The 10,280-nt window shown below is 41.1% G+C and overlaps 1 non-coding gene across 1 annotated transcript; it reads left to right on the forward strand.

The window, feature by feature from the left end:
* Positions 1-4,115: 4,115 nt before the first annotated feature.
* LOC112731727 (small nucleolar RNA R71) lies at positions 4,116-4,223 on the forward strand. The gene has a single exon (XR_003167491.1). It is a non-coding gene; the product is annotated as a small nucleolar RNA R71 (small nucleolar RNA).
* Positions 4,224-10,280: the final 6,057 nt, after the last annotated feature.

Here is a 10,280-nt window from a genome sequence, read left to right on the forward strand (position 1 = left end):
TCTCTTTAATTTCATGCAATTTAAGTTCAGCAAATCACAAATCACTCAACCAAATCTTGATTCGCTTGACTAAATTAACCGCTAAGCTAATATTGCTCAATCCTTCAATCCCTGTGGGATCGACCTCACTCCCGTGAGTTTTTATTACTTGATACGACCCGGTACACTTGCCGGTTAGATTTGTGTGTTTTGGAGGAAATTTATTTTTCACCAAAATACTCATCAGGCATCTCATCCCTCTTGGATACGTTACCAAATTTCTGGCATGGGTGACAAGATTTACAAAACTCAGCAGCATCTCTAAAAAGAGTAGGCCACCAGAATCCACAGTCCAAGATCTTTCTAGCTGTTCTTTGAGGGCCAAAGTGTCCTCCACTCTCAGATGAGTGACAGGCCTCAAAAATGGATTGGAATTCTGATTGAGGTACACATCGTCTAATTATCTGGTCAGCGCCACATCTCCATAAATATGGGTCATCCCATATATAATATTTAGACTCGCTTTTCAGCTTGTCTCTTTGATGTTTAGAGAAATGTGGAGAAAATGTGCGGCTAACTAAATAATTAGCAATAGGTGCGTACCAAGGGACTACGTCAGATACTGCTTGCAGGTTGTCAAAAGGAAAATTATCATCTATAGGAGTAGAATCATCCTTAATATATTCAAGGCGACTCAAGTGGTCCGCTACTAAATTTTGATTACCACTCCTATCCTTTATTTCTAAATCAAATTCTTGTAACAACAGTATCTAACGTATAAGTCTTGGTTTGGATTCCTTTTTAGCTAATAAATACTTTAGAGCTGCATGGTCCGAATACACTACTACTCTAGTACCAAGTAAATAAACTCGAAATTTATCCAGAGCAAAAATAATAGCAAGTAGCTCTTTCTCAGTAGTAGTATAATTGGACTGGGCAGTGTCTAAAGTCTTAGATGCATAGGCAATAACAAAAGGATCCTTACCTTCACGCTGAGCCAGCGCTGCTCCTACTGCATGGTTGGAAGCATCGCTCATGATTTCAAACGGCTGGCTCCTATCGGGTCCTCTCACAATTGGGGCTTGAGTTAGAGCAGTCTTCAGCTTATCAAATGCTTGTTTGCAATCTTCACTGAACTCGAACTCAATGTCCTTCTGCAGTAATCTGGATAAGGGAAGTGCCACCTTACTAAAGTCCTTAATAAATCTCCTGTAGAAACCTGCATGGCCAAGGAACGAACGGACTTCCCTCACAGAAGAGGGGTAAGGTAAACTAGAAATAACATTCACCTTTGCTGGGTCTATAGAAATGCCATTATTAGATACCACATGTCCTAATACAATCCCTTGCTTTACCATAAAGTGGCATTTTTTGAAATTCAATACAAGGTTTGTATCAACACATCTATCTAATACTCTAGGTAATCCATCTAAGCAAAGGTTAAAAGAATCACCATAAACGCTAAAATCGTCCATAAAAACTTCCATACAGTCCTCAATAAGATCAGAGAAAAGGCTCATCATGCACCTTTGGAAAGTAGCTGGTGCATTACACAAGCCAAAGGGCATTCTCTTATAAGCATAAGTCCCAAAAGGACATGTAAAAGTAGTCTTTTCCTGATCCTCAGGAGCTATATGAATCTGGAAATAACCTGTGTAACCATCTAGAAAGCAATAATGTGATTTACCTGACAGGCGATCCAGCATTTGATCAATGAATGGAAGTGGGTAGTGATCCTTACGAGTAGCTTGGTTGAGACGCTTGTAATCAATGCAGACTCTCCAAGCATTTTGAACTCTAGTTGCTATGAGCTCTCCATGCTCATTCTTCATGGTAGTGACTCCGGACTTCTTGGGCACAACTTGTACTGGGCTTACCCATTCACTGTCTGAAATGGGATATATGATACCAGCTTCCAATAATCTGGTCACTTCCTTTTTGACAACTTCCAAGATGGTGGGATTCAATCTTCTCTGGGGTTGACGGACAGGTCTTGCTCCCTCTTCTAAAAATATTATGTGCTCGCATACTTGAGGGTCGATTCCCACTATGTCTGCCAAACTCCACCCAATTGCTTTCTTATGCTTCCTCAGCACATCAAGTAACTGCTCTTCTTGTTGAGAAGTCAGTTCTCTTGCAATAATAACCGGAAGCTTCTGCTCATCCTCAAGGTAAGCATATTTGAGATGTGGAGGGAGAGGTTTCAATTCTAACTTTTGATCATGGGTAGGCTCTGGATTATCTGGGGCTTCCGAAAATGGCGAAGTGTCCTCATTGTTAGTTAAGAGGGTCCCCACACTTGGATCTTGTCCAGTGTGCCTCTCTTCAAACTCTTCTTTTTGAACTTCAGCCACACTCTCGTCTATGACATCACACTGGAAGATAGAACGATCTTCTGGGGGGTTGTCAATGACTCTATTCAGATTGAAGATCACTATGCGGCCATCTATTTCAAAGGAGTATGTTCCTGAAAAAGCATCCAATTTGAATTTTGATGTCTTCAGGAATGGTCTTTCAAGTAGGATTGATGATGGCTTATCTGAATCATTATGGGGCATCTCCAAGATATAAAAATCAGTGGGAAATGTGAGCCCTTTAATGTTCACCAAAACATCTTCAGCAACTCCAGCCACTGTAATAATGCTTTTATCTGCTAATACAAAACGAGCTGCCGACCTTTTTAAGGGAGGGAGCCTTAAAACATCATATATAGACAAAGGCATTATACTGACACATGCTCCTAAATCACACATGCAATCATAAATTACTACACCATTAATAGTACAACTAACTATGCAAGGACCTAGATCACTACATTTTTCAGGTAATCCTCCCATTAAAGCAGATATAGAACTACCTAAAGGAATAGTTTCTAATTCATTAATTTTGTCTTTATGGATACATAAGTCTTTTAGAAACTTTGCATATTTAGGTACCTGCTGAATAACATCAAAAAGGGGAACAGTTACCTCAACCTTTTTGAATATTTCTACCATTTTAGGATCAGGTTCCAGCTGCTTCCTGGGCTTCCTTGCAAGTTGTGGAAATGGAATGGGAGTAGTGTTTTCTGTGGTGCCTGTGCCTTTTGGTGCTTCTTCCTGTGGTTGAGCTATCTCTTCTTCAGCCATGTCCTGTATATCCTCTTCCTCTTCAACATCTTCGATTTCCACCACCTCTTCAGCTGAGGCGTATTCTGGTGAGTTTGGTTCCTCCTGATTCCTCTCCTGCAGTGTGGTTTCGGACCTCAGGATGATGACATTAATGCCTCCCTTCGGATTGGGTAATGGTTGAGAGGGGATTCTAGTGGTGCTTGAAGGTTGGTTACTGGAATTTTGTGCTGAACCAAGTTATGTCAATAAAGCTTGTAGAGTAGAGGTAAAACCATTCAGACTGGCATTAATATTGTTCACGATGGTATTTTCCATGGCCAGTTGTCTTTTCTCAAAAGCTTGTAATAAATCTTCATTAGAAGATACAGAAGAATGAGTAAACTGAGAGGTTTGCTGCTGATTGTTCGGTGGTCCTTGGTTTTGCCTCAGGTGAGGTGCTCGGTAAGGTTGATTTTGCTGCCTGTTGTTGTTATTATTCCACCTCTGATTTCCCTGATTATCTCTGCCTCCCCTATTATTGTTGTCCCTCCAATTCTGGTTTGAATTGTCCTGCCATCCATGGTTATTATTTCCACTTTGATTGTACCCTTGGTTGGGGCGGTCATAGAAGTTGTGAGTGGATGCCACCATGTTGTCTTCTTGTTGGAGCTGCGGGCATTCATCAGTGTAGTGGCTGTAATCAGCACAAATTCCGCAAATTCTTTGTGGAACTAGTTGTTGGTTTTGCTGCGGTTGAGTTTACTGAGCTTGTTGATTCAACTGCATTTGCTTCAGCAGGTTGGTCATCTCATAGATGCTTCGATTTAGAGCAGCAGTCTCTATGCCAGAAGATACTTCTGCAACGGCTTTTGAACAACCTTACTTCTATCTGTCGTTCCGAGTAGATTCAGCTAAATCACTGATCAATTACCAAGCTTCATCAGTGGTCTTGTACTTCTTCATAGACCCATTGCTGGCACTTTCCAATGTGGTCTTATCTTGGGGCCTCATACCTTGTCTGATATAGCTGAGTAGCACGATCTTGTCAATCATGTGGTGGGGGCATGCTTCCAGAAGATTATTGAAGCACTCCCAGTATTCAAAGAGAGTCTCATTGTCATCCTGAACAATTGTAGAGATATCCTTCCTCAGTTTATCAGTAACTTCAGATGGAAAGAATTTCTCTAGAAGCTCCTTTCTGAGTGTATCCTAGTTGGATACATTTGCTAGAGGTTGAGTGTAGTACCACTCTCTTGCTTTTCCCTCAAGAGAGAACGGAAAAGCTTTCAGCAGAATTGAAGTTTCATCAGTGCCATCACGCCTGACAGTAGAACAGGCTGCCTGAAAATCTCTCAAGTGCTTGATAGGCTCTTGAGCAGGTAGGCCATGAAACTTGGGCATCAAATTCAGCAGTGCGGTCTTTATTTCAAAATTGGTAGCTACTGCTGGATGATGAGCTTGAAACGGTTGCATTGTAAAGTTAGGAGCTCCTTCCTCCTGAATGGTAACTCTTCTAGCTGCCATGTTTTTTGCGCGTAAAACAACCGAATCAGTAGAACGGGGGCTGGTTTCTTCCTCAAATTCACTTTCAGATCCGCCTTCAGAGCGGGCTAACCTACGCTGTTCTCGCCTTATTCGTGAAATTGTTCTTTCAATTTCAGGATCGAATATTAGCAAGCGCGGATCAGGAAGTGAACGCGTCATTTGACGGAAGAAACATGCAGCTCATAGTAGCAAAATTAAATAAAATGCAAATAAATAAATTGCAAATAAATAAATTCTAATTAATAAAATTAGCACTCTATTGCAACTCCCCGGCAACGACGCCAAAAATTAATGGGAAGCAGAAGCTGCTGAATTAAAAATTTATTAAAATGGTTACGTTGCGAGTATAGTTCTTAACTCACCGAAAATCTGCCTATCAATTTAGAAATATGTGACAGAGAGTTTAAATTAAAATTACTGGGAGTTTCAAGTCCCAAGTCGTCTCCCAACGAGTTGCAGAAAAGTGTGCTATTTTATTAATCAGATGTTCCAAGAAGTTGAGCTAAGTAAATTGGAATTTAAATTGAGGAATTTTAAATAATATAAATAAAAGCCTTGACTGGGAATTGATCAGTTAGAATCTCTATCATTGATGGAGTGATTTTTAAGATTGATTTATAATTAACGGTTACTCTGTTTGGTTATCCTTTACTAGGTAAGGGAAAGTCAAACAAGTTGGACTGCTAAATCTATTCACGAGTTACAACCCACTTAGTTCGAAGGGATTGGCGTTGGTGACAGGATAGCAATCCAACATTTAACCCAACTATAAATTTCTCCAACATTCAATCCCTATCAAGTAATGAAACTACTCACGCATTGTAAATAAAGAATCCATGGCACATAAAAGGGAATTAAAAGAAGACATGATTATTGGAATTGAAATTGGATTAAAGAGAAATAATCCTCGCATTAATTAATCATAAAAGTATCTGAATGACAAAATTGAACATAACAAAGAACATGGAAGAATAAAACCAAGTTAAGAGAACAAACTAGAATGATGAAGTCTTGATGAGGAAATAACTCTTCTCAATGTTCCAATGCTAAGATCAATTGAAAATTAAAATCCTAAAAACTAGAGAGAAAAACCTAAGAGAGTGAAAAAAACTAGATCTAAAACTACTGAATGAATGTGTGTTTTGTTTCTGCATATTTTCTGACTCTAGTCTGCTGTTCCGGGCCAAAAACTGGGTCGAAATAAGGTCCAAAATTGCCCCTATCGAATTCTGCAGATTATGCAGATCGCACATGTCACGCGATCGCGTCATCCATGCGGACGCGTCGCTTGCGCTTTTTCCTCTCCACGCGTTCGCGTCGTCCACGCTACCATGTCACTTCCGCTTTCCAATCCGCGCGGCCGCGCAAGCCATGCGGCCGCGTCGCTGTGATTTGCGCTCCTTCGTGCGGTCGCGTGAGCCATGCGACCGCGTCACTTCTCGCTGGTTATCTCCTCAAATTCTCGTGTTCCTTCCATTTTTGCTAGCTTCCTCTCCAATCTCCATCTCATTCATGCCCTATAAGGCCTGAAACACTTGACACACAGATCACGGCATCGAATGGAATAAAGGAGAATTAAAAGTAAATAATTAAAGTCTCTAGGAAGCAATTTTCAAACATGTACTGAATTTAGGAAGGAAATATAAATGCATGCTAAATTGATGAATAAGTGGGCAAGGATAATGACAAAACCACAAAATTAAACACAATATAAACCATAAAATAGTGGTTTATCAGAGCCACGTTAACCTCAATGTTTGTGGCACAAACGTTACCACTAACGTTGCCTCTTGGTCCTTCGCACACGTTATTGGGACTTACCTTTCCCAATAACGTTGATAAACCTCCCCCTTCCCTACGTTAGAGTCCACGTTAACTTAGTTAACGTGGCTCTTAACGTAAGTTTGCCAATTCTTCGAGAACGTTAGTGACACTTACCTTTGTCACTAACATTCCAATGTGCCCCTCTTTCTCACGTTAGAGTCCACGTTAACTAAGTTAACGTGGCTTCTAACGTAGTCATGCTAGCCATCTCCAACGTTAGTGACAAAGTTGAGTGTCACTAACGTTGGCTCATTACCTCTTTATCCACATTAGCTTCCACGTTAACTAAGTTAACGTGCGAGTTAACGTTGCTCATGGTGGCTCTTGGTGGTTCACACCAACGTTAGTGACAAAGGTAAGTGTCACTAACGTTGGCGACCAATTGCTCTCTCCACATTAGCTTCCACGTTAACTAAGTTAACGTGGGAGTTAACGTGGCTTATGGAAGCTTGGCCAACGTTAGTGACAAAGGTGAATGTCACTAACGTTGGCTTCCCTTTTGCTTCTTAACGTTAGAAGCCACGTTAACTAAGTTAACGTGGCAACTAACGTGGCCAATTATGAGCTTGGTCCAACGTTAGTGACAAAGGGGAGTGTCACTAATGTTGGACTTATTGTCTTCTTCCACGTTAGAGTTCACGTTAACTAAGTTAACGTGACTCTTAACATGGGCTATGATGGCTTCGAGGGCGTTATTGGCGATTACTTTTCTCATTAACTTTGCAAGTTAGCTCCCATTCCACGTTAGAGGTCACGTTAGTTAGATTAACGTGGCTGCTAACGTGGTTCTTCCTTGCTTCTTTTGTCCTGAAATCAAGCAATAAAGTGCATCAAAGTTCTAATCCAAGTCATGGGAAATGCAGCATCCAATTTGTCATTAAATTCATGCAAAATCCTCATGAAATCATGTAAAGTGCACAATGTATGCTTGAATCAAGATGTAAGTGAATATCTACCCAAAAAGAGCTTATTTTCTAAGAAAATGCATGAAACTACCCTAAAAACAGTAAAGAAAAGGTCAGTAAAACTGGCCAAAATGCCCTGGCATCACAACACCAAACTTAAAGCTTTCTTTTTCCTAAGCAAGTACTGGAACAAGAGAATGATGAATGGAATGCCAAGAGAAATGAGTCATTCTTGTGGAAGTCATGTTTCTGGTTTTATGGTGGTTTCATGCATAGCAACTTAGGTTCATTCCTTCACTGGCTTTCAGACCTTTATCATGTCCTAGAATACTCACTGTGATTGCATCCCATGAGACTTTTATTCATTGATCCTTTTGTTGTCATTTCAGGGCTTATTTGTGTTCTTAGGTTAAGTGCTCTGTAAGGGGGCAACTCTTTAAAATAAGCTTTCAGCCAACACTCCCGAACCAGTTGGTTCAAGGTGCTAGGTGTTGAAGCACCCCTAAGGACTTACTTCCTCAAGTCTCTCCCCCATACATACACACCACAGGCACATGGTTTGTTTATTTTCTTTCTTTGAGGTCTTGGTGTCCAGCACCTCTTTGGGCTACTAAATGTTCTGTAGCAAAGATTGCTCTTGATGGTGGACTTTCAGCTGATAATCCCAGGTTAGTTAACCCAAGTTACCAGGTGATAAAGCACCCCTAAGAGCTTAGTAATCTAAGCAGATCCTTGGTACAGGAACACCACAGACACATCCTTCAAGGTTCAAACCCTTGGTGCCTAGCTTCTTTTCTTGCTATTATTCTTTTATTCTTCACTTTAATTGTTTCTTTCCTTTTTTCTTATTAGGATCTTATTATTTAGCTAGTCTCATGGGTATGTTCAAAGCATAGTATTCATGACAGATAGTTGTCTTCCCACCTTGTGGTTGAACCAACTTAGCTAACTTATGATCACACCACAAACTCAGGAACTTACTCCATAGTATGAACTCCACTCTGGTCTTTTATAAAACACTCATTCTCTTTTCATTTGATTCAAAAGGACAAGCATACAAGTAAGCAAAGTAAGGATGCAGTGACATAAAGACTAGCAAGCATAGACCTATTCAAGTAAAAGCTTAAAAGACAGAATTTAAAAAGGTTCAAACTATCATGGAAGCATGTTCTATTTCATACACGATCTTCCTTATTTAAAGCATAGAAAAAGATGGACCAAAGAAGGAACTCCACCACCTTTTACTCATGTGGATGCCCATGTTCCCCTCCTTGCTTGTCCTCTTTGTGTCCTCTTGCATTTCCTCGCATCTGTGCCAATCTTGCTTGCTTCCAATCCTCAAGTGCCTTCCTTACTGATTCATGACTCTCTTCCACCCTTTGTCTTTCTTTTCGTGCTAATTCATCCCTCATTTCTTCATACCTTGCGACTCCTGGATGCAATATAGGAAGCTGTCCTACTAAGTATCCGAGCCTAGCTTGAGTTTTTATATGATGCCCAGTCTCGCTCATGTAAACTCCTTCTGCGAATGCCCTTTGCTCGTCCAATAGTTCTGCCTGTTCTATTTGTCTTCGATGCATCTCATGTATGTGTGCACCTTGATGTGCTTGGATGTTGATTAGCTTCTGGATAGATTCTTGTTGTTCATTTTGCCTTTGTTCTATCTTATGAAATATTTCACTCCATTGTTGTCCCTGACTCAGTTGCTGCTCCATCATTTGCTTTTGCCACTCCCCTTGTTGAGTCATCCATCTTGAGAGTGATTCCTCTTGCTACCCCATCATCTGTAGTTGAAGCTCTTTCTGTGCTCCTTGGCTTTCCAAATATTGTCAAGATAGGCCATCAATGGCTTCCTATAGTTGGTGCATATCCAAAGTGGCTGGTGCTTGCCCCTCTAAGACTTGTCCTTCTACTACTTGAGGGGCTGGCCTCTTCCTTTGCTTCTGTTGAGGCAGGGGAGATGCGGTAGCATGCATCCGTCGAACGGTTATTGGAATTCCTTCTTTCATCCACACGGGGTCCTCATCTTCAAACACAACCCCAAATTTCTTGCATAGTTGGTAAATAGTGCTGGGGTAACCTAACTTTCCTCTTGAGTCGCTTTTCTCTGCCATCTTTCTAATGCCTGCGGCTATGAGTTCATGAACCTTGATCTCTCCTCCTTTGAGTATACAGTGCACCATTGTGGCTCTCTTGAGATTCACCTCCGAGTTGTTCCCTGCGGGGAGGATAGACCTCCTTACAATTTCGAACCACCCTTTTGCTTCCGGAGTGAGGTCTGCTCTCTTGATGAACCTTGGTCTCCTATCCGCATATCTTTCCCAGTCAGCTCCGGGTACACAAATATCTTGCATAATCTGGTCATAATTGGGATTGTTGTCCAGTCTTGAATGATAACTCTCTTCTTCAAACGGTATGGACCGTAGCTTTAATGCCCTCATGACACTCATGGGACCGAAATCCACAGTCTTTCCTCTCACAAAGCTTGTATATGACTCATCTGCCTTATCATATCGGACCGCATTTGCATAAAATTCTCTTACAAGATTTGCATTTACCTTAATGACCGGATCAGTGAGGAGCTCCCATCTTCTCTTTTCTACCTCCTTTGTGATTTCGGGACACTCAGTTTTCCTAACTTGAAACCCCAGCTCATAAATGATCTCCTTATCCACCATCCACCCGTATTACAATGCATAGTGCAAGCTTCTAAATCTCTTTTCATTATACGGGTGTTGCTCCATAGGTTCCTTTTCTTTCTTTCTTTTAGAGCTCGAAGATGCCATGAATGAGAGTTAATGTGTGAAGGTGGTAAGGGTGTGGAGACTTTTGGCTGTTTAGGGTTGAGTGTAATGAAGGGAGTGAGGGGGAATGTTTTCAATGGGGTAGGAGGTGCTTTGTCCCGAAATGGAGAGGTGTGAAGATTAGGCGTGGAGTG

The sequence above is a fragment of the Arachis hypogaea genome, chromosome 12 (assembly GCF_003086295.3).
Source record: "Arachis hypogaea cultivar Tifrunner chromosome 12, arahy.Tifrunner.gnm2.J5K5, whole genome shotgun sequence".
Classification (NCBI taxonomy): domain Eukaryota; kingdom Viridiplantae; phylum Streptophyta; class Magnoliopsida; order Fabales; family Fabaceae; genus Arachis; species Arachis hypogaea.